We start from the raw sequence: 25,856 nt of genomic DNA, 5'->3' as shown, positions 1-25,856 counted from the left end.
ATGTTTCCATTGTAATTCTTAAATTCGGAAGGCAGAAACTTGAAAATGATGGGGCTTAAATGTGAGGAGGCGGGATGAAAGGTTCTATTGGTAATATGACGCACGAAATTTGGTGATAATGTATGTCGTTCGTAACATGGGAAAGGGTTTTCAGTACCAGAATTCAGGCCATTAATTTACCAGTGTCCAATTTACATATCGGCACTGTCGTTACATAATGTTGGCAAGAGTTCAATGTTTCTTTGTTTTGTTCCTTCGGACCTTTTTGTTCCTCTGTTGTGCTGTGACGGAATTGTATCTTACCGTTGTTCACAGACATCGTATTTCAGTTTAATGCTCTTAGTTCGACCAGGTCTCGAACTCTGTGGTCAGAGTTGTGATACTGTGGCAAAACTTACCTTATATAATGAGAAGCCACACGCCTGAAAATTCTACAGTCTCTATTTCTCTGCACATCTTATTCATGCGAGTAGTGAAGACTACGGCGAACAAGAAGTTGTGGGAAGAAAAAAATCGCCTGTTTTCCTTTCATACAACGCGGACCCAATAGAAAACAACACATAAAATTCTTCTTTGCAGCGGGAAAATATTCACCAAGTTGTTACTTAACAAAGATAGGATATACAGATACGCGCGTTCAACATTTTTTCTACTGTTGCATATATACTTTGCTTAGGGAAGGTGATCACGTAGCCGTTCCCTAGCAATGAAAGGAGAGATACACGTACAGACACAGACTGATGGGAGGGATTTATGATGAGATAGGCTCACTTACCCTTATATGCATACTAAGTTTCGTAAAAATTGGGTTAGTCATTCAGAAATTAAAAAGGGGGAGTCAGAGGTACACAGACAATAAAAGTAAAGTTGTCCCTTAACTAATTAAGCATTATTCTATGAAGGCGTATGGGGGAGTGGGTGTATAGATCCACATTTTCTTGACCTCGGCGCTAGGTGGAGGTGAACGGTCAGCTTCACGCCCCGGCCGCTTTACCCCCGGAGAAAGAGCCCCCGGTACCCTTTGGATAGGAGGTTGGGTGAACTCCAGAACGGGTCTGGACGACGTGGAGAAGAGAAAATTCTTGAACTCAGACCTTTGCGTCTCCAGCCCGTAGCCACCCGCTATACCGACGGCTATCCCAGCTCATACACAGTGACGTTTCGGAGTAATGCAGTGCTTCCATAAACCTTGTCGAAGAGTAAGTCGAACAAGCAAGTGGGAAACACAATTTATTCTGCTTTTTTGGCTTACTCTTTGTTCTTGGAAATAGAGGTACTGCGTTCTTCCGAAACATCGATAGAATTCTACCAAACTATACGTCAACATCAGGAGATAATACTCTTCATAGTTACCGCCGTGAAGAAACTAAATCTTACAAGGTACTTGAAATTAATTATACTGTTTCTAAATATTCGAATATCATGTGATTTTAATGAACTTTTATTTCGTGTAGGAAATGTAGCTGGATACTGTCGACCTGACATTCATTGTAGAACTTTTAGTTCATCTCTACCTTACTCTTTCCACTAATTACAGACATACTGACCCCTCGGAGGACAGACAAATAAGGACACAGGTAGGCCGCACACCGGCATGCGTCAAGACATGTAACAGTCAAGACACGATGTCTGCGACATGACGCAAAGAAAGGAGCACAGTTGAAACTAATGAGATTATGAAAGCCGCAGCACACCAGTCTGAGTCATGATGATGACGAATCACGAATGAAGCAAGACTGCATCTTTTGTCTCATGCCTTGATGCTTGTCTTGACGCAGTTGGTGTGCGGCCGCCCATATTCACCATTTAGTAACAGACTAACTTCATGGAGAAGCCGACAGTTCTGCAGCTACTGAACAAATTCCAAACATTTTATGGAAACTGAAAGTTCATTACCATGTTCACAAAAGCCCTCCACTGGTCCGTATCCTGAGATAGATTAATCCAGTCCATACCATCACATCCTGTCTCTCTAAGATCCATTTTAACGTTGTCCACACAGCTACGTCTTGGTCTTCTAATGGTCTCTTTCCTTCTGGCTACGGTTTAGTAACACATTGTAGAATGTGACTCTGTTTTAAGCGTGCAGTATTTCGAATAACATGTTGGAACATAAGCTAGCTTAGCGTAAACCTGTGTGGCAGCTTAGTATAAGCGGATAGACTGATTTTAGTTGAAGTTAGGTATTTGCCAGGTAAGTGTTTAACCTTCTATTGAGGTATTAACTGACCGCCTCTGAATTCATGCACAGAGTTAGTGGCATGTGTTCTGCCTATGCTGCGGCACGTGTAGGGTGTTTTAATGCAGCGGGATGTTTGGGGGCGTCGCCCTCCGTGACTGTAGCAGACTAATCCCTCTGCAATCAAAACGGAAGGATATCTTTCATCCATATATAACTTCAAATACTGGAGCTCTGCAAGTACCGTTACATTATAATATTTTGACGTGTATATCCATTGCTAGGCAACGGGTCGGTAAACATATTCACGCTAAAAAAAAGCTCAAAAGTAGGACGTCTGTTGCTAGCTAACGGACTAGTAAACATGTATTCTTCACACTGGAAGACAGCTTTTTTCCTATGGTCCGTGCCAATGAGTTTTGAGAGGACACAGAAGAAGGAATGGAGTACAGGGAGTATAGAACAGTAGACAACAGAATTGTGTCGAGTTCTGGGGATCGCAGTCGAAGGTGGTTGAGAAGAAATGGGAAGAAACGAATTAGATTGTGCCGAGAAGACCGAACTATGTTACAGTGAGACTGTGATAAAGCCGTTGACAGGATACGGCTAGTGAAAAACCGAGATCCTAGTGTGTGTGCAACAGTGAACTGAAAATTGTGTAGATTAGCGATAGAGCTGTAATTACCTCTAGTTACATGGTTCCTGCGCAGCGTTGCCCAGCAACGCCTTTATAAACACGGCGTCACGCAACAGGTGATCCCGTGCAGCGACTGTTGCTAGGCAATCGGCAAACACGACGTCACGCAACAGTGAAAGCCATCACGTAACTGTTTTCTGTATTGTCAGTGCGGAAGCAACATAACAGGAGCTTTCGTCAGTGAGAGAGAGTAACCAGTCAGTTGCAGTCTAGCATTCGTCGGAGTGAATGGAAGCAGGAGAAGTAATTGTGATACTGCAGATGGCAGTAGTTGTGGAACTGTAAATTGTGTAATTGTGAGAACGAGTGGAATAAATTCGCTAGATCCAGAACGGCGTAAAGTTATTTGTCACGTTACATACCCAACACGTGACAGTATTAAATTGGTCCCTGTAATGAGGACGCAGTGTGTTTTCTGCGAGGAAGAAACCACATTTTAAATATTATTCAAAAGAAGTACATGCTTCAGATGTTGCGTCTATAGAATGACTTTCAGACTGAAGGAAAAGAGAAAGGTATTCATGTCCTTGAATAAACAGCACATCATTAAACTTGTGGGGTAATGGGGTTTAGTTCCGTACATTACTAACGTGGGGTCGAGTGCGAAACTTCACCGGCCGCTTTAACCATAAGATAATAATCTAAGGTACTGGGTGGGTAGCAAACTGGACACCAGGACCGGTGTGGACAGTTGGTGAAGAGAGAAAGTGGTAAAAATAACGGCTGAGACATTTTTTGATCCAACTAAAATAAATGGCAAAAATCGTTTCACTTGTTCACTTTTTTGTTATTGACTACTTCTGTTGTGGCCCTAAAACAGAGGCGACGTAGACAAGTTTTACCACAAATCGTTTGCTAAAGCGTAAAAAGTATGTAATCATGTTTTTTTTTATTATTTGTTTCTACGGTTGCTGCATCCATGATTCATGACCGTCTTGATTTATTGCGCCTGTGCAAGTTATCCTCTGGAACGGGAAACGTTTATATTTTCCTGTTTGTTTTTCATTTCCCATATCAGTCGTCAGAACGGGGGGCCATTTAGGTCAGCGATACAAGAGCTCCCCTTAAAGCACCGAAGTACTAATGCCTGTAGGATATCAAGAGATGCCGATAGTGCCTGGTTTAATAGGCCATTAAATGTAGATATAACCACAGGCTAATGGGTGCTGTGATGAACGCTAAGCTCATGGTCAAAGGAACGAGACACGACCGTGCAAAATATTGAACTTGTCATCAGTTGGCACATTCTTGATGATAAGCTTCATGGAACGCAGTTATTTTTAAGAAACTAATGGTTGTTCGGCTGATTAATAAATCCACAATTATTTAAGAACCTGAAAAATAATAATCATGTTCACACCGAGTAGGCTGTCATAACGGGAGGTAGTCTGTTCGAATCTTGCTTGAAACACCGGCTCTCCTGACAGCGTAAACGTGGTTTTTGATCTTCCCCCCAGTTGTCACATGGTGGAGTGAATATAGACGGGATTTGGACAGGAAATCGGATTTACTGTACACTTTTACACAGCTCGTGTTACTCCGTTCCACCACTAGTTCCCATTTTTGGAACGGTCCCGTCATAAAGCCTCGTATCGGACAGCGCGGAAAACGCAGCTCGTCCCCATTGTTGAGTGGAAGGTGTGTTTAGCGAGCGTTGCGTAACAGCGGGCTCGGTGTGTGTGTGTGTGTGTGTGTGACATCACTTGCGGAAACGCAGAGGTCACTTGACCCCTATTCATTGTTGCGCAATCCAAGCTTTCACAGAGCTGTCGCCTAACAACGCGTCGATACAATCCGCAACTCTTTCGTTGCGGGCATGCCCCGAGGCCTCTGCGGCTCCACAGTTCCTACATAGAGCAAATACGCCACAATACACAGAGTAGTGTTCTCAGTCACATTCTTCACTGTGCTGTTTGGTAGCGGCTTCTAACAGGGGACGTTCCTCTACTCCCGGGCTCGTCTACTCGCAAACTGAGGGCACCAAACTCCTCGCTGTCTGTAGCCTATCTCAAAACTGATTTGGCATTGCTACTCAATGACTTACAACAATGGAAGCTCCTCAGCTGCACAAGCCTCCACCAAGGACGTCTGTCTTACAGCAGTCTCAGGTACGGATTGGTCGGCCTGGTCTATCTGCCTCAAGACCCTCTCGAGGCTCCCTACTCGGACTGAGCTCCACTTTCGCTCAGCTTTATATTACCTCGGTTAAGCCACAGTCGTTTCCTTTCCAGTACTTTCTAATTCATCATACTGTTTTCCGACGCTGTATAATTTAGGTACTGGTGGCATCGTAAAGTAACCGAAGAAAAGCAGTTACCATAGGTACAAGAACCCTCAACTTTTCCCCATCTTGAGTCAGATCAGCCACTCCTGTCTCTCCTTCATATCCTAATTGCTTATGATACATCTGAATGTTATCCCTGTCTCTACGCTAGTTGCTTGTTTCCAATTCCAACTAGAACGGCTATTACTAGGCAACAACTTCTTAAATACGCAACAATAATGTAGCCGTTGCTAGGCAGCTGCCCGCGGGCAACACTGGAAATGCTTTTGGAAGCTGTGTTTTCTATGGATCCACATGGACCGATCGAGTTGAGATAGTGCAGGGCAGTGCAGTGCAGTGGAACTAGTGCGGTGGATTGAAGTGGGTTGGTTGGAGAGTGACTTAGTTGAAGGTTCGGCAGTTGGAAGCCAGTTAGTTCATCTCTGGAGCTGCAGTGAGAGCCAGCGAGGACTTGAAGCCGTAAACACTGAAGTTGAGGGATCTACGGCGTTTGAAGCCGTTACCAGACAACAGCTGTTGAAGACGTAGTACGTACTGTAGTGAACTGTAGCGTGTGGATTCGCGATAACGTTATAGCTACTTGTAGTTACGATCTGTAAGTGTTGAATAAATCCAATTACCAATCCAAACTCCTTCTATAGTCATGCTCAATCACGCAACGATGTAAATCGATAACATTAACGCTACGCCAACCTTCTGGGCCTTATATTTATTCGCCACTGAGTCCAGGTGCGGTCACTGTTTATATTAATTTACTTGTAACGCTGTTGATTTATCACACCGCGGTTCTAAATCCAATAGAACTTCCATACTTTGCACTCCGTCGAGCCTTGTTTGTTGGCGAGGGTAGTTTCTGTTTGTCTCTCATTGCAGTTGCTGGTCAAAGGCAGTTGGTTGGAACGGGAGCTGAGTTGAGGACAAATAGTGGGAAACGGGTCACGTGTTTACTTCAAAACAAAGAGAATCAGGCCAAGGAGATCTGTTTATATTTTCTTTATACCTCTACATAACGTAACTTTTCGCATTATAATTAATATTTAGGCCTCAGGATAGGGCTTACGTCTCTTTTCAGTCTTTGTATCATGACATTCCAAACCTGTTACAGTTCTCCGTGGACGCTATAGCCCTCTTTAGCCACCGAGGAAGGGTGACTGGCGAGACCGATTTATTAGCATGTTATGACTTGTTTTTCATATCTTGACAGAAAACAACTGCATTGTTTTTGTTTACATGCAGTTTGGATGACCGGAAGTGGACAAGGTCACCACGAGAGGCACGTCTGTAGTTATCCGAAGATGTGAATTTTGTTTTGTTGACATGTGTAGCTGTCATAAAGTGTCTTCGGAAGGGTCTAGCTGGACCCTAAACTAAAGAATATAACCGCTCTCACATGTGGGGTTCCGAGTTCTGTATCTTGGAATTGTTTTATCCTCAAAGTTCGTTACGTGATTGGCTTGTGCTGATTGCGTGATGAATTTGGCTAGTTAAAATCAGCCAGTAGGAAACTCTTTTTGTCTGGGAGGGAGGCCGTCGATTCAAATCCTTCTGGAGGATGAAGCGACGCTCCCGCAGGATACCAGCCTTCGGGAATTTGGCGTTTTGAATTTGTCGGAGGCAGACATCATTAGGATGCATTCCTGTTTCTCTCAATTCATCAGTTCTTCCCTTTTGAATCGTTAAAATTTGATAAGATTAAAGGCCCATATTACTCCGAGCTTGCGGAGGAAATGTTGATTTGGAGCAGTGGACTGACTTCAGGTGTGCAGTTTCCGGTTGTTTCATTTATTGCTGTGACACGATCCTGGTAGGAGTTAAGTGGACTAGTGAAGCCGGAACAAAAGTACAAAGAAAGAAAGAAAGGGGAACGGTTACACTAGTCGTGAGCATATATTTTATTGGTACTAAGAGTATGGTACTTAGTTTCAGTGACAAGGCTTTCAAGTTCAAGAACAGACTTTTTTCCTTCACAGGGGACAAGATATCTAAGCGGATAGTAGTTTTGGACAACAACAAAGTGGATCTTGCTTGATTAAATTTAACACAATTTGTTCATCTCGTGCGTTATTTATTTCAGATCCTTGACCTAGTTCCAGAATTGAATACAAACAATAGAGTGCACACTTTATGAAAATGTACACAGTTTAAACGTGTACCAGTGACATAAAATATGTGCCTTGTTTATTTTGTGTATGATTCCAAGCCACTCAACGATCAGTTGTTATATTTGGCTATGTTGTGGCTGGAATAAATGTATCTCTGTTGTTTATTGATGAACTAAACCAGCGAGTCCCAAGTGACTCCATCAGCTAGTATTATGAATAACAAGGAAGCATTTTTGTTGAGAACTTCAAGTGTTATGACGAATTTTCCTCGTAACTTATTTAAAATTCATGACTGTTATTGCCTTGTGCCACATAGCTGCAGTCTTTCGCCCCAGTTTCTTGAGACATGTACGTAAGTACCAGAGTAAATTATTATTATTCTCTGGTTCGCTGTGGAAGATCTCCAGCAAGCGTGTCTCGATCTATTGAGCTGCTGAAAATTGAGATAATCACATTTTCCTCACGCTTTGCTTTAATAACAATCTCTTTCACTGGATTTTTTTTACATGTAAAAAGCTATTTCGAACTTCGAAATGCTGCAACGGGGAATTTTCGTTGAAAAGCATTCGACGATGCAGTGGCCATTGTGAAGTTCTGTTGCCAGTTGAAGAAGGAGAGGGGTTGTTCCTCTAAGCAACTGCTAGGATCGAAACTTAATTATGCCACAATCACTTCCTTCTGTATGGTTTCCAGTTTATTGTCCATTGTCGTATTCGAAGTTCTATAGTCTTAATTTATTAGCAGCTTCGTTAGATAAACTACAAATGATATTATTTCTATTGACTTATAAACAGATTACTCTGTGGAGGGAACGTGTATTTTCACGCGTCTGCGTGGATATCGACAGGGTTTTGATTGGTGACTCGATTTATTGAACATTTGTGCACGCAACTTCTAACTACAAGTAATTACGAAGCCTTACTGATTTACATACTCTAAAGAGCAGCACACATTATCTTCTAAGTCTTCACAAGTCGTTTCCTAGTAACGGACGCTGACAGTATGCTCTGCTTATGTCCTTGCCGTCTGGCGAATATCCCACAACCAACACAACTGAATAACGCCGAGACTGGCAAACACCTTACATCAACCTTGTAATCTTGTCTTCACTAACCGTACAACTGCAGCTCCCAACTTGCCCCGCTTATAACATATGGGCACGGATCTCACAGAAAACCCTACTGCTTCTCATTGATATAGTTCAGTCATGTCCATGGGAACATGTTTATGTGCTTATATCGCTGTCGTTGCCCAGCAAGTGGTATACGTGCTCCAACATCTTAAAATGTAATTTCGCTTTCTCAGGAAAATATCGAGTAAGAAATAGTTATTGAGTCACGTGGTACACTGTCTCATCAAGCCTTAGTCTTTAGCCTATGTGTTACATTACAATACATAAGCAGGAAGGAAATAACATAGTTGCTATGTGGTGAAAGCATCGGTATGTCTAATTGACAGTCTGACAGACCAGACAAAGATTCTGTCTGCAAGTGAAATCATAGAAATTTCCTGTTCCCCAGTGTGAAAAGCATTAATTTCATCACTCAACCATAGAGAACGCTCCAGCCGAAAACCCTAAAATGTTTTTAGGACGTGTGTCTGGATTTTAATTCCGAATTACAAAAGTACACAATAGTTGTACCTAACCATTCCAACTCCCACATCTAGTTCAAATTGTTTGGGACTTTGTGAGTTAGGTTCAGTGTTTTCAGTACGTTTTTTTTTCTCTCTTAACGTTTAGGTTCAGTGTTTTCAATGCGTTTTTTTTATCTCTCTCTCACGTTCAGGATTTTGTATGATGGATTTTTAGAATTAACCACCATGAGCTAACGTTGTTTTCCGTGTCATTATTTCCACGAACACGAGTTGTAATATTACAGTTTACTTCATTTACACAACAACTTTATGTATTAAATTGCTTCATTTATATGAAATGGTGCATAATACAAAACACACCCCGAGTTTAAGCCACTAACATTTACCGCTGCCACGAACAGATACGGGCTAGTTTTCATTGTTTTGCTTAGTTATATGCTATAATAAATAGCCTTCGTGCCAACAGGACGAAGCTACCGAAGTATTACTAATGTTAAATAGCTTTATGTTGGCGTATAACTAACTTGCAAGGCATAGATAGGACCTGTAACTTGCAGTAAGTTATTATGAGGAGTAATCTTATAATTATTCAGATACTATACTCTGTTTTTGAAATATAACTGTGGGCTAGACTTGTCATTAATCTACATGACTGCAAGAATATGCTTTGTGTATTTAGCAGGCACATTCGACAGAACCAATTATAATCGAAGTAATTAATATGACGATGAACTCTTCTGTTATAATTAATAATGCCACATATTTAGGGTCGTGACCAATAGTAATGGGTTCTGGATTGGACGATTGGATTTATTGACAGTTCTTTTATAAGCACTCCTTGTTATGTTGGCAACTCTCAAATACTGAAATATAATGTTAGAGTTGGCAACATCATAGTGCACAATTTAAGAATTAGGTTATTTCTTGTTACCTAAGTGATGTTTACTGTTATGTGTAACTAAAGTTACGTGTGTAACAACAGTATCTTTATATTGTTATGTGTTACTATGGTTATAAGCCTGTATGTATATATAAGGCGTACTTCTGTATCAAGTCTCAGGTGTCTTAATAAAGCAGGAGTAGAGTGAACACTGATTCTCACTTATCATTCGATCCACGTGGAAGTAACAAAAATAACACTCCTAACCACAAACAGTTCTTTTTTACTAGAAAGGAGCAACCTTTCAACATCGTCGAGAATACGTAACCGTTGCGTAGATATTCCTGTCACTCCATTTGAAGCATCTGTCTCCTTAATCTTGTCCTTGTTCCTGAGGATAGTGCAAATCTTTGATGTAGACCGACTGTATGTGCGTGCTAGATCAGCCACGCTCACACCTCGTTCTCGCTTTTCAATGATTTTACGTTTCATTCTACGGTTATTTTTATTCTCTTATGGCTGTCTATTTGCGGCTTTTTCTTCGGGGACTTTTTGCAAGGGTTATTAAACTTTGCACAAAGAAATCACAAAAAATATGTCTGAACACAAGTTTGGAAAAATGTGTGACCACAAGCGACACTAAGATGCTAGCGGAACGAGTACTAAACACAGACTGATGTAGCAAGCACACAATCCGGGACTTCCCCTCTCGTCACTCGTTATGCGAAACGTCGCTCGTTAAGCGAGTCACCCCTTTACAAATTGTTTTGCTCGTTATGCGAATCACTCGTAATGAGAGGTGCTCGTTAAGCGAGGTTCCACTGATACATTGCCGGTCACGATAGCCGAGCGGTCTAAGGCATGTACTGTCTTCGCTCGCTCGGAAACCGGGATCGTGGGTTCGAATCTGTTTCCTGTGAGGTACGAACTGAATTCTTATATATTATTCTTATACACTGCCGGTCACGGTAGCCGAGCGGTCTAAGGCATGTACTGTCTTCGCTCGCTTGGAAGCCGGGATCGTGGGTTCGAGGGTTCGAATCTGTTTCCTGTGAGGTACAGATTGAATTCTTATATATTATTCTTATACACTGCCGGTCACGGTAGCAGAGCGGGCTAAGGCATGCACTGTCTTCGCTCGCTTGGAAGTCGAGATCGTGGGTTTGAATCCCACACAAGGCATGGATATTTGATGTGTGTATGCGTTTATTCTGTGTCTGTGTTGTCCTGTGTTTAGGTAGCGGCCTTAAGACGAGCTGATCACTCGTCTAAGGAGTCCTATCGTCTGTAAAAATGATGAAATTAAAAACAAACAACCTCGAAAAGAGGCATAAGAGGAACGGATTAAGTAAGCAAGCATAAAACATTGAGATAGAAAGGTAGAGATATGCCTTTGCACCCATATACCAACAGACATTCTGAACTTCAGCTCTAGATGGATTTAAACGGTCAGTTTCACACTTTGGGTTCTTCTTATACCTTACTGGGGTGCTCGAAAGTTTTATGTACATAAAGGGAACTTTACAGTAAACAATTTTTAGCCACTGTTCCGCATATAGATGTATAATATTCGTTGTTCCGTACGGTATATATTTTTCGCATGATAAATTTTAAGAATAATATTCTAGAGATTTTCTAAGAAGAATGTTGTTATAAAAGGATTTCGAAACTCCGCTTGTAGGTCCTACGTTGATGGGTCCATTATGTTGATGGTGATAACAGGGAATGAAAGTGCACTACGATGTAGAGGTCTCTAGAGGCAATGGTTCCACTTACGACTTTTACACCGATACGTCAATCGTAAACCGTCTTTTTATATTGTGTACTGCCCTTCACAAACTTGCATCAGTACTTACAGAATGGACAAGATACAGTTAAATAGGAGATTAGTTGCTCGTTTGTGCCTTACTAAATAAGTTACAATTCATGCAACCTGCTCGAAATTTCTAAGTTATGGTAAGCCTAAATTGCATAAGTTGTTACTATAGGATTCTGACGATTGTGTATAACACAGAGATATTGGGTTTTTGGACGTTATCCATCGTCCTGGTTTTAAGGTAGCTAAGAAAAACAAGACGTTTCGGAAACTGGATCTGTTTCCGTCCTCAGGTGAGGGAAAAACGCGTGTTCTGTTGGGTCTCTTAGAAAGAGCTAGCCTCAGTCCAGCGAGGAGCTGTTTCAAAGAAATAGCGGCTCCGGTCTAGAAAACCGAGATTAACGGCCGTGGGGGAACCGTTGCGCTGACCACGTGACACCCTCTATCCGCAAAAGTTGGCACTAACTTCGCCGATAAGAGGCGGTCGACCTGTCGGTATAGTTCGCTTGCGGACTACACGCCACGGAGTTTGCTTTTATTTGAACATAATTTTTTTAATATTATCGTAATTAACATAATCAACACCATAGTCATAATAATTACCACCATTATGAATATAGTTTGTCGTAATGATCATGCCATTTCTCTTTGGCTGACATGTAGCCTCTGCAGTTGACGTCAGACAGATTTCCCGTGTTTGGTATGACTTCAGACAGCAAGAAACCTCTCCTCACCGACTGTGATATCTGGACAGAGGACGATTACTAATAAAACGGCCGTCGAGAGGAGGCAGGAGTTGCTGGTTGCTATAGTGATGGACCGTATCCAGGAAACAAACTGCAAATGGCTGCTCAGGGACGTTCACTGAATCGTTAGAGGGCAACTTCACTATTATTTTACGACCGGCGCCGAGTTTCGACTGAACTGGGAAAAGTTTCCTGTTTTCTCTGAGAACGATATTAATTCCATATCTGCGAGTGACGTAGGGAATGATGAACTTTTTTTTTAAATCCCTTAGTGAAGGTGGAGTCCAGCTGGATCCACTCGGCACGGCGGCCACTGATTGGCCTATTGTACCTGACGCGGGTGATTATGATGATGGAGAATTTGGTGGAATGGAGATTGGCAGGGGAGGCCGAAGTACTCGGAGAAACCCCGCCCCAGCGCCACTTCGTCCACCACAAATCCCACTTGACCAGACCCGGAATCGAACCCGGGTCGCCGCGGTGGGAAGCCAGCGACTAACCGCTTGAGCTATGCCGCGGCCCAATCATGAACTTTGTAACAAGCGGTATAGACAGCTATTACTCCCCAGTGAAGCGCAGCCAAGCTTAGAGCCAGCATCAGTTGACCAGTCAGCGGAAATTATATTCGCCAGAAGTTTCTCCCAAAAAGAAAAACCACGTCTAGGCACTGCGTGACGTACTGTTGTACTTCCCTCGTATAAGCCTGCTTATTATCTTATAACTTACACAGACTATAAAATAATGAAGAATATGGTTTTCTAGCACAGTGTAGTTCAGTGAGGCTTGACGCCCACTTCTGCAGGTTTCTTGTTTGACTTACTTATCGACCTGTAGATGGAAGCGATATGGACCTTCGAAACATTAGGCTATCTCCTAATTACACGGCATTGAAACCTAGAGATGATACTGATCATAGGCTCCGCCATGAGAACCTCAGACCCAACTTCCCCCCTTGGCACTACAGCCCCAGTGGGCCTAGGCCTACCTCCATGAACTTCTCCGTTCACTTCGGTTTTTCTAGATCGTACACATTCGGCAGGACTCCTTGGGCGGGTGATCAGCTCGTCGCAAGGCCAGACCCAACTTAGTGTGGCGTATTTGGTCAAAGTCCTGCGTGCCGTAGGAGGCGACGAAAAGTGAAGTCTCAAATCTCGGACCCGAGAAAGACTGCGCTCGCAAGGACCAGCAACATATACAAAAGACAGACCCGTCTTCTCGTCAGAGAGGGCGCCCTACAAAAACAAGACCGTAACTGTTAAACAGTAATAAATATCTGGTTATCAACTGTTATTGTAAAGAAGTGCCAATAAATTCAGGCGTCGGATACAGAACCCATCACTATTCGTCACGTGACAGTATTTACGAAATTATATCACTCAGTTCCCCTTTGTACATAATAATTGTTAACTAACTATGTTCTGGGTATCAAACAGTGTAGTTTCATAGATGTTTATCAATGTTTACTAAAGAACCTTCTGTCTCCATTGTCAAGGTGGAAGCGGAATGGTAGCAGCAGATTCCTCAAAATCTGCACGGTGTCACAACCTATAAGATCGCAGTCGTGATTTGTTCACTGCCCTCTCATTCCATCTCTTCCTAGATCTTCCAAATAGTATCTTTCCTGAAAACAAATATTGTATGAGATATATTGTTGCAGGGTTTGAATTTTTTTTTGTGTGTGTAATCCTGATTTCTTTACTTTCAGACTGGTGATACCGTGCATGATCGATTGATTGAATTTTCTGTGAGTTCGTGTCTTCATTGGAAGGTGAATCGGTGAGTTTACGACATATATTACTTAAATTTTAGAAGACTGCCAAATGGAAGCATTGCTCAACATTTCAAACGAGGCACATATACAAACAACTGCCTACTGTATCACTGAAGAGAGTTACAACAAGAAATACCACAGATTTTATTTTATGCTCAGAAGAGAAATATACTGCATTATTTTTAAGTCTTTTAGATATTATTTTAAATGTGCTTATAAACAGTGTCTTCTAATTACACGTGTATCTGAAAGTGATACTATAGGACCTATATAAGAAAAGCGATTTTATTCACTGAATATTTATTAAAAGTTTGCTATACTTGATAGTTTTGTTGTTCTTTAAGGTTAAAAATAGGGCGAATTGTGATTTTTTTGGCCTTGCGTCCGTCAGTTTCAGATGTACTCCTCCTCCTCATTCTTCTTCGTCTCCTTCTCCTCCTCATTCTTCTTCGTCTCCTCCTCCTCTTTCTCTTTCTTCCTCCTCTTTCTCCTCCTTATTCTTCTTCCTCTCCTCCTCATTCTTCTTCGTCTCCTCCTTCTCCTCCTTATTCTTCTTCTTCTCCTCCTTTTTCTCTTCCTCCTCCTCCTCCTCCTCCTTCTTCGTCTCCTCCTCATTCTTCTTCGTCTCCTCCTCCTCTTCTCCTCCTCATTCCACATCCTTATTCTTCTTCTTCTCCTCCTTCTCCTCCTCCTCCTCCTCCTCCTCCTTCTGTTTTTCCCCACTTCGAGCATGGACATCCGTGAATCGCTTCGTTTCACTTCCGTTTCTTAATCTAAGACAGTCGATAGGACTCCTTGGACGGAGGATCAGCCCGTCACAAGGTTGCAACCTAAGGGCGGCCGCACACCAGTTGCGTCAAGACAAGCATCAAGACATGAGAGAAAAGACGCAGTCCTGCTTCATTCGTGATTCAGACTCGAGTCCCCACACCGAAGTAGCACGTGTCTGCGTCTCATCACATCTTCTCTAGTTTATGACATGACGTCATGCCGATAACCAACACTGGTGCTGTTCCTTGAGTACTGATGTCTGAGTCTTGACGCACAGAAAAGGGACATGGAGGTGTGTGCAGCATGAAGCTGACGTCAGCATCATGACTCAGACCGGTGTGCGGCGCTTTTCGTAATCTCATTCGTTTCAACTGTGCTCCTTTCTCTGCGTCATGTCGCAGACATTGTGTTTTGACTGTTACATGTCTTGACGCATGCCGGTATGCGGCCTACATAACAGAAACACAGAATAAATGCAGACGGACATCAATTTCTCGAGTGGGATTCGAACCCACGACCCCAGTGTTCGAGCGGGCGAAGACAATTGATGCCTGCAATTGCGCGGACACTGCAATCGGCTCAGACTTACTACGAGCGCTTCTAAGTAATTTGCAATGACATTCTCTGTTCTTACCAAGGTTAAAGTCGAGTAACGTCTGTAATAAGCTCAAGCGGTTAGTCGCTGGGTTCCACCGCGGCGGCCCGGGTTCGGTCCCGGGTCTGGTCAAATGGGATTTGTGGTGGACAAAGTGGCGCTGGGGTAGGTTTTCTCTGAGCACTTCAGTTTCCCCTGCCAATCTTCATTCCACCAATTGCTCCACAATCGCCCTCACCTATCATCTGGGACTGGTACAATAGGCCAGAAGTGGCCGCAGTACAAGGGACTTAGTCCCACCCCGCTAGCAATAAAAAAGTCTGTAATATTTATATAGGAAGTGCGACGTAGCAGAACTCCCATAAATGTTATACCTTTACATAGATCCAGCCGCAGAGACCGGCTACAGCTAATGTGAAGTGTTCTCCTGCTCTTATGTTAGCAGTAGCCTGTCAGTAAGCTACAAGAAAGAACTTTCCATCCCACCCTGTAAATACTGAATCCAATAACCAATATATGTGACAGAGTATTTTATCGGTTTACGAACTCGGCTTCTCGACTTTATTTTTCTTGTGACCTTTATTTCCACACCGGACACGGGGCTGCTCCGATACATCGCGTTTCTGGTAGTCAGTATGAAAGTGACCGACAGTGTCCCCATCTTCAGAGCCGAAGAGTAAGCAGAGCTCTACTTTCCGCCTGCTTCTTGTTAGTTACTTGCTTCACTTTTTCGCTTAGTGGGGGGTGGAGTCCAACTGGGTCCACTGATTGGCCTATTGTACCTGCCCCCTCGTGATTATGATGATAGAGAATTTGGTGGAATGAAGATTGGCAGGGGAAACGGAAGTACTCGGAGAAAACCCACCCCAGCTCTTCTTTGTCCTCCACAAATCCCACTTGACCAGAACCTGCATCGAACCCGGGCCGCCGCGGTGGGAATCCAGCGACTAACCGCTTGAGCTATGGTGCGGTCCTACTTGCTTCACTTACTCATCAACCCTTAGGATGGACGCAGTATTGTCCTCCGAAACACCTGTGGGCTATTACCGGAATACACGTCAATTCATCCATTCNAGTTACACCGCAAATGCTGGAGAACACTTGGAAGGAAATTGAATACAGCTTGGACACCCTACACCTTATGAAAGGCGTGTATGTTGACATTCTTTAGGATNTTTTCAGACCTGCGTATTTCAGTCTTCAAAGAATCATCTACAATGTCTTCATGTGATAGCACCTTCTTGTGTTTTCTTTGTCATTATTAATCGACTAATAACCGTGTTATACACTTTAACATACTTGTACAATGTGATTCTGAATTATTGTCCGGGTTTCCGCGGCCTATAATTTTCAAACCAGAGACAATAAAATAGAACCGCTGAAGGAATACGAAAATGTAACTCAGAAAGTTTTGTGTAGCAACGCTGNGTGGCATCAATCACATTTTCAATTTCTTAACTCTTACCGGTGTACATAATCTTGAAGGAGTCCCGAAGTTTATTCGCCCAAGCCGGAAAATTCCGCCGTATGTAGCGATATTTCGTACTGTAGGCCTTAATATAATACCGAATTAATAAGTTAATTTTATGTTCCGTCTTCTAGCAGTTTCACTCAACTTCAGTACAGGTGTTTAGGTCTCCTTTATAGAAACTTACTGGCTCAGAATGTAAATGAACGAACGGAATCGTTCTAAAAACAACTTCGGCTTTATCTTGAATTGAATTTCGCTACGGGAAACGAATTACGTGGAACAATCGCTAGAAGAATCCTGAATGAAGGCCGCGCGAGCTAAGATAACATCTTCAGTCTCAGTTTGCAGGGCAGAATATTGTTTTTTGGTAATTTTGCACCGTTGCTAACGACGTCATACAAATGCAAAATATTCCCTGGAAACCTGCGTGCGGCTACAAATAATATTTCTCTATTCAATTTATATACTCGTAGAGTGTTGACATTTTGAATTTAATCATATCTGCACCGCTAAGATATGTCAATATCACAGGAACAGATATATCCAAATTGAGCAGCATCTTTTTCTAACCTTCACAGTTAAGAAGGGCCGGTTAAATAAGGTAAAAGAGAAGAGCAAATAGGGTGTAAAGTCGAGTAGATCCAACCCACTAAGAATTGAAATAATATTGTCACATATGTGGGGTGGTTGCGTGACTTATAACACAGGTTCTGCATTGAAAGATTGGATTTATTGACATCTTACGCACAGCACTCTGAACTGAAGGCAATTACAGCTCTATCGCTCATCTACACACTTGAGAGTTCACCGTTACACACACATTAGGGTTCTAAGTCTTCATTAGTCGTATCCTCGCAACGGATTTATAACAGTCTCATTGTAACTTCAGGTCACACATAAAGTCTTCTTTGCGCGGTCTAATTCATTTCTTCCCATTTCTTGACAGTCGCCTTCGATTGCCATCTCCAGAACTCCACTCAGTTCTCTACGTTCTTCGTCGCATTTTAACCCCTCGGCAAGGACAACGCGGAAAACACGGTCTCTCTATTGTCGAGAACGCTTGTTTACTGATCCTTTGCCTAGCAGTGGACATCCTATTGTTGCGCGCGTACACTTCCGCGGGAATGGGTTACCCGAGTCGTTGAGTAACAACGAGTCTGTACGTCACAATATTTTCTCGCTTGTTACGAGAGTATATTGCATTCGTTATGTCTTCAGAACTCTGTGTATCAGTGTTTTATGCTTACTTATGGAGCTGAGCCCTTCTTGAGGAGCGGCCAATTCTGCAACTACTCAAGATTCTCCCAGCATTTTATGGAACACGAAGGTTCATTGCCTTGTTCACAAGAGCCCTCCACTGGTCCTTATACTGAGCCAGATCAGTCCAATCCATCCCATCTTATCTCTCTAAGATCCATTTCAATATTATCCACTCACCTATTCCTTGGTCTTCCCAGTTGTCTCTTTCCTTCTGGCTTTCCCATCAATATCCTATATGCAGTCATCTTCTCCCCCATTCGTGCTACGTCCTCTACTTACCTCATCCCCCTTGACTTGATCATTCTAATTATACTTGGAGAAGAGTACAAGTTATGAAGCTCCTCATTATACAGTTTTCTCCAACCTCATGTCAAATCATCCCTCTTCGGTCCAAATATTCTCCTCAACACCCTATTCTCAAACACCCTCAGTCTATGTTCCTCCCTTTATGTCAGAGACCAAGTTAGTGTTTTATATCAGTTGTTATTTAACGAACCCGTGAGTGTCGAGGCTATGTACGAGTAGACCAATGACCGAATAAGAATTTGGTGCGGAAGATAGCGGACGTTGTCGAGTGTTAAGTACTCTTAGTGCGTTTACACAAATTGACTGAGGGAAACTACGATAATTTACAGAAAGGATAGCCGGTGTCCCGACCGAGATTCGAAAGAAGAACTTTTCCTCGAAAAAGTAGTCTGGAGCATTACTTTTAGACCACCCGGTTCGGTGCATGACATTATTAAAATCCCCTTGCATGTCGCATGAATTAGTTGAATTTCCGGATGTGTAAATGTTATTACATCGTGTACACGGGCGCTAGTATTGTGTCACTCGAAGTCCTTTTTATTCCACATTTTGAAAATGGTATTTCGCAAAGCGTCATGAGCTTCTGTCGTAACAGGTAGGCAAATGAAAGTTAATAGCAGCTTTTGAAATTGGGTTCCTTCCACTTGAATCTGTCTCGGTGTCCTTTGCTTTGAACGCAAGCAGTTCTGAGCACTTTATGCAACGGAATGAAGGGGCCTACACATTTTCATAATGTTAGATTTTGAGAGCCCCGTGGGATTTTGAGTGCTAACAGTTTTGTGAATATTAATTTAATATATCATCCTTGAAATAATCCTCGACTCACGAATAGTGCCGCGCTTCTCTGATCCATGTTTCATCTATGCAAACAGAAGGGGTATGGCGTTTTACGTTACCTTCAGTTTTTAACTCTGCGCCCTGATCATATGAACTTTTAAAAATAAAATCAGGTTAACGAAATGCGTACTGCTTACTTTTTACGGTTTCCTGTTAACATGCTCGTATGTTATGCGTATTACTCGTGGCTCAAAATAAACAGATAATTACGACTAAGGTTTAGAATAGGCCGCGCCATAGCTCAAGCGGTTAGTCGCTGGCTTCCCACCGCGGCGTCCCGTGTTCGATTCCGGGGTCTTGTCAAGTGGGATTTGTGGTGGACAAAGTGGCACTGGGCGGGTTTTCTCCGAGTACTTCCGTTTCCCCTGCTAATCTTCATTCCACCAAATTCTCCATCATCATAATCACTCGGTGCAGGCTACAATGGGCCAATCAGTGGCCGCTGTGCCGAGTGGAACCAGTTGGACTCCACACCCCACTAAGCGAATGAAAAAAAAAGGTTTAAAGTACAGGGTGTTCCATTCAATCCTCTTACATTTTATCCAATCTTAGAACAGAAAGTATGAATGGTAGGAAAATGAAGCTACAGGAAATGCAAGAAGGACTAAAAAAACATAATTTAACACACTAATATACCTCTACATGTGCACCATTGGAATATCCAATGTGTATTCAGTTTCTTGCCACATTCTTTCCAACATGTCCACTGGTACAGTAGCAGTCGTTTCACGGATGCGGGCTTCAGTAGAAGAACTCAGTCCCACGGAGTTCCTTGGGTAGGTACTTCTTTCGTTAGTTATCCGAGTATGCGCGTGCGCACACAAACACACATATATACTTCACAAGGCTCGCTCGTTGTCTTAAATAATCGATGTCCCGACTTAAAATTGGAAGTAAATGCTGGAAATCGCGCTTACTCCTGTGTCTGTACAAGCAAACATTGTATTCGAGGATTGACAAATGTATTTCCAAAGTTTCTTGAAAGAAGTGTATAGTGAAAACCGTATGGAATAGCTGATTGAATTCGAAGCGAACACTTTTTTTGTGCCAACATATCTGGTTTATTTCTTTTTATCGTACGTCCTTAAGAAGTTTCAATTTCCGATGACTTTCGAAAGGAAAAGAAGGCAAAAGAAACATTGAAATTCTCACGCCTCTCGTGTCTTTTTTTGTAGAATAGGAAGTGAGGCTGTGATGTTGCGCTGGATTAGGTGGGATCTTTATGACTGCATCAGAAGCGGTAAAGAACTGACATCAGTCTCTGTCACAGGGATTATCCGCTCTGTATCTTCAGCTCGTCAGCATTCATGGATTAGAAGAGAAAGTACCCTATTGGAATTGTAGATGTTTGATTACTAACCAGTGCTTTAAAATAACATCTTGAATTCGATTTCTAGGAAATAATTCAGCATTATATCACGTGACGGTCAGAGTACCTTTACGGAAACATATACTTACTTACTTACTTACTTACTTACTTACTTATGGACCTGAGCCCTTCTGGAGCAGCCGCCAATTCTGCAGCTACTCAAGAATTTCCCAGAATTTTATGGAACCCGAATTTTCATTACCGTGTTCATAAGAGCCTTCCACTGGTCCCTATCCTGAGCCAGATCAATCCAATCCATACCATCCCATCCTATCTCTCTAAGATCCCTTTTAATATTGTCCACCCACCTACTCCTTGGTCTTCCCAGTGGTCTCTTTCCTTCTGGCTTCCCCACAAATATTCTATACGCATTCCTCATCTCCCCCATTCGTGCTACATTCCCTGCCCACCTCATCCTCCTTGACTTGATCATTCTAATTATACTTGGCGAAGAGTACAAGTTGTGAAGCTCCTCATTATGCGGTTTCTTCCAACCCCCTGTCACTTCATCCCTCTTCGGTCCAAATATTCTCCTCAACACCCTCAGTCTATGTTCCTCCCTTAATGTCAGAGACCAACTTTCACACCCATACAGATCCACTGGCAAAATTATAGTTAATTATTACAGTAAGTAGAAAAAAATTACACCGAGTCTTAAGGAATGTGATTAATATTCTTAAGCAGCCAGCAAAGGAAGTCTACCCAGCCCATTTAATTTGAATACTGAGGCCGTGTGTCTTCGATGCTGGTTGTTTTCCAAGTGGAGCTGGATATGCTTTACCATTTGGGTCGTTACAGGTTTCCACGGATCGCATTTAACGGTGAATAAGGAATAGTTATTGGGATAAGAATATTCGTTTCGGGATTCCCCTGTCTCTGCAGAATATTTAATCTAATTTATGTGGTTGTATACCCGGTCATGTGATGGCAGCACTAGAGGGAAGGCTTGTGTTACACGAGGGTCAGATGTGGCGGCAACAAGAGGAAATTTGTTCCCTGTAACGTATACTGTGATGCACACTCGCACTTCACTAAAACGAACTGAGACCTAATTTTACCTCTTAAAGCCCAGTGGTCGCCCTGTGTACCACCCACTTTAAGACATAAAAACTCTGCATTCTGCCCACAGAGTGTATTTGTGTGTTCCATATGGTTCTCACAGTAAACACCGACTGTTTCCCTAAACACCATTAACCGGTGGGCTTTGTAGTGGTGACGTAATGTGTTTCCTGTGAGGTACGGACTGAACACACTAAAACTTTGCATTCTGCCCACAGAGTGTATTTGTGTGTTTCTTATGGTTCTCACAATAAACAGCGACTCTTTCGGCATTAACCGACTTGTCTTTGTAGTTGATATGTAATGTGTTTCCTGTGAGGCACGAACTGGCGGTAAATTGGCAGGGGGCGTGAAGCTGATCACTCCTCTTTACCTAGTGCATAGGTCGGGAATAGTGGAGCTATCCTACACTCCACCGCTCAAATTCACAGCTTTCTTGGAATCTTAATTTTCAGTAGTGTGTTAAATGAAATTGACAATTATGCTCTGTTTTTACCCCTTTCAATCCGCTCCCACCTTCACACCATACTTATCAGAAGGCTATTTTAATATTATCACGAGTATGAGTGATTATAGACGGGGTGTGGATTGGTAACTGGATTTATTGACCATTTACAGATTGTAACTACAAGTAACTCCAACAATCTCACTGAATTGCACACTCCAGATATCACTGTAACTACATTACAATGGCCGTGCCATAGCTCAAGCGTTTAGTCGCTGGCTTACCACCGCGGCGGCCCGAGTTCAAACCCGGGTCTGCTGAAGTGGGATTTGTGGTGGACAAAGTGGCGCTTGGGTAGGTTTTTTTCGAGTATTTCGGTTTCCCTTACCAATCTTCATTCCACCAAATTCTCCATCATAATCACCCGGGACAGGTAGAATAGGCCAATCACTGGCCGCCATGCAGAGTGGACCTAACTGGACTCCACCCCCCGCTATGCGAATTTAAAAAAAAAAGCTAAAGTCCTCAGACCTCTCAGTCTTCAGTAGCCATTTCCTGGTAACACTGTCCTCCGCTTACATCCTTATCGTCTGGCACATATCACACAACTGAACCAACCTCTAAATTTCGTTCCGCAGCTCCTCCCCTCTTTATTCCCTCACTGCTCACAATAGAAAGGGAGGACGCTGCAACCGCCACTGGGTCCCGTGTTGCGTTCCCGATACTCCGCAGATGGAATCGGTGTCCAGGCTAGCAGTTATTCAGGGAACGGCAGAACCTCATTACTAAGTATTCAATATCATAATAAAAATAACACAAAAAAAAATCAATAACAGCTCCATGATTTTAGTCCGCAAGCGAACTATATCGACCGAGCGCCTGCCGCTTTTCGGCGAAGTTTTAGTGCCAACTTTTGTGGATAGAGGATGTCGCGTGGTCAATGCAACGAATCCCTACGTCCGTTAATTTCGGTTTTCTGGACGGCAGCCCATATTTCCTTGAAATACCTGCTCAATTATCATCACGAAGCTGAGTGGACCCCGTTCCAGGCCCACTGCTTCTCAGAAAAGAATCTGGTAGCGCCGGGAATCGAACCCAGTCCTCTGGATCTCTAGCCAGGAACGCTGACCACTAGACCACAGAGGCGATCACACAAAAATATTAATTAAAAATAAAGACTTGCATTAATAAATCCAATATTCTTTCCCGCCTTCCCCTCGACCATTTGTACAGCGCAGGAAATAATCACAGACTGAAAATAACAAGAAGGGCACACAAATAATAGGAACTCGGAGCTTTAGGCAGCCTCTCCTCTCTACAAATGCGTAACCTCATTGACTCGCCCTTCGGCAACACAATATTGGGCGATAGCGACCAATAAAGAACCAAAACATTACATCTCAACCCGACTCACATAATGCCATACGTAAACAGAAAATAGTAGCTACGTAGCGTTGCTGCCTTTCAAAACCCAAAGAAATCGCAATATCCTCAAAAGATCTCACAGAACTATTCTCCGGTCGCATCCATTATTGCAAGATACGCCACCTCACACTTCGACAGTACGTGAATGAAAAAGCGTCCAGGCTCCTAAGTGTGGGAAACATAACCAGGCGACTCAAACGGACCAAACCTTACGAACTAGCCAAGCAGCCCGACAGCTAAGAGATCCGATGGGCGAACTTAACTTCAAATAATCTTATTAACTTAGTGTCAAATTAAAAGAGATTTTTAGTTCAAGCGAATTGTCTTTATAACATTTTTCTTACATTTTGTAGCAACCAATAAATAATAATAACAAAAAACTATTCTCAGAGCCTCTATCGGCCGGAATAAGAGTTCAAACAAAATTTCGAATGCGCAACCTGAACGCAATTTCCACGTACCTCGGCCGACTGCCGAGCCAGACAAGAGGTAGGCTTAGGTCCGCATACCAAGATGAAACTCTTTACATTCTAGAACAGCTGATGGAGGGGGGAGGAGGAGGGGTTGAGGTGGTACAACCGGAATAGTGGGATTACGCGAAATATGAAGTAGTGGAGTGGGATGCGCTATAGCTCAAGCGGTTAGTCGCTGGCTTCCCACCGCGACGGCCGGGGTTCGATCCCGGGTTTGGTCAAGTGGGATTACGCGAAATAGGAAGTAGTGGAATGGGTAGCTCAAGGGGGGGGAAGGGGGCATCCGATCGTCCAACCGAGCTATAAGTGAGCATGGCTCAATAATAGTACAAATAGTTTATGTATAAATTGATAATGACCTATGACATTGTAGCAGTAGTTTCTGTATGTATTGATATGTGTTTCTGAAGACCGTCGCTCCGACCGAAACATGTAAAGGATGAAAGATTAAAAAAACACAACATTTATCAATCACAATGGACGGCGTTAATAACCTTTTATACACGTACTATTGCTAGTGTGACGAACCAGGATGAGCCAAGTCAAATCCATTTTAAAATTATCCTACCACTTTCGCCCAGGTATCTGAAATTTTGTAAAATGCTGAATGAATTTTTTATCCCTCCCATGAGTTCTACATGCTCAACCAATATCATAGCCTGATTATTTCTTCCAGCTTACCGCCTGTTAGTTGCTTGTGTTAATTTTGGACTCTGAAGATGGAAGTAGTATGTTTCTTCGAAATATCTGTGAGCATCTACCGGACTTCACGGCTGCAAATTCTACAAACAGCGTTTTGATATGTCGCCACATAGATAAACTTGAGAATGCAACCGAAGTCGTGACGAGGGATTTCCCGATTTGTCCATTTTGCGGTGAAACTAAGCATGATTCGTGGCTGGAATTGGAAAACTAAGAGATTCACGTGATTTGACTTCGAAGGGAGTTTTGTGTCAAGTCCCAGAGCCCGTCCGGGGTCCGTACCAAGCTCACTGGAGTCTCATAAAGAAAGACATCATCAGTTCTCACAGTTGTTTCGGACAGAACTCCCAGCTTATTGATAAAACTGAGGCAAAAGCAGAAATACTTCCCGTGGTATGACGACTTCAAATAAAAGTCACCAAAAATGGTGGATTTTATATGTGATAAATCGTTACATTGCTGCATGAAATGTTTATTGCTTTCCCAGGATATATCCAGTAATGTGTCAGAGATTGTATTAAAGACGAAGACAGTTCTTTCATCTTCCTGCCAAACCGTAAAGTCTAAGAATTCCACTCTCAGTTGTCCAATATATTTTTCTTTCTCTGTTCAGTGCATTATATTATAAAGGAACAGATGCACTGAATAGTTTGAACTTCTGGATGTTCAGTAACCGCACAACAGAAATATACTGACTGCAGAGAAAATTCTCATATAAACGCTTCAGATGTTAGGAAATTTAAGCAGGAAATCAAATGTGACTTCTTAAGGCTAATGGAGAACAACAACGTCTAAAATTCAGAGAATGTTATTCATCTAGGATCTAGATGAATCTGTCAGATTTTAGGTTATCCAGTATTAAGCCGTATAAGTCCATACGTACGTGACATATGCTGTGGACTGCACAAGTAAGCACCTATCCATTCATGCACCAATCCATCCATCTATTCATCTACCCTTCCCTCTTTCTATCCACCCATTCTTCCGTCTTTCCATCCATCCATCCATCCACCCACCCACACACCCATCCACCCACTCATCCACCCACTCCCCCTTCCACCCATCCGTTCGT

At 42.7% G+C, this 25,856-nt stretch overlaps 1 protein-coding gene across 3 annotated transcripts in view; it reads left to right on the top strand.

Annotated features, from left to right (window-relative positions):
- The window catches only part of LOC111862499 (metabotropic glutamate receptor 2), a 1,033,882-nt gene that overhangs the window by 332,386 nt on the left and 675,640 nt on the right, over positions 1-25,856 (top strand). For all 3 annotated transcript variants that reach the window (XM_033750785.1, XM_023847974.2, XM_023847981.2), the window contains one exon: positions 14,006-14,076. The gene's annotated coding sequence lies outside the window, so the exon portion shown is untranslated. The remainder of the gene's footprint in view (positions 1-14,005; positions 14,077-25,856) is intronic.

The sequence above is a fragment of the Cryptotermes secundus genome, unplaced genomic scaffold, assembly GCF_002891405.2.
Source record: "Cryptotermes secundus unplaced genomic scaffold, Csec_1.0 scaffold882, whole genome shotgun sequence".
NCBI lineage: Eukaryota > Metazoa > Arthropoda > Insecta > Blattodea > Kalotermitidae > Cryptotermes > Cryptotermes secundus.
Note: the sequence above shows the minus strand (reverse complement) of the source record. Positions and strands in the feature narration are given on the sequence as shown.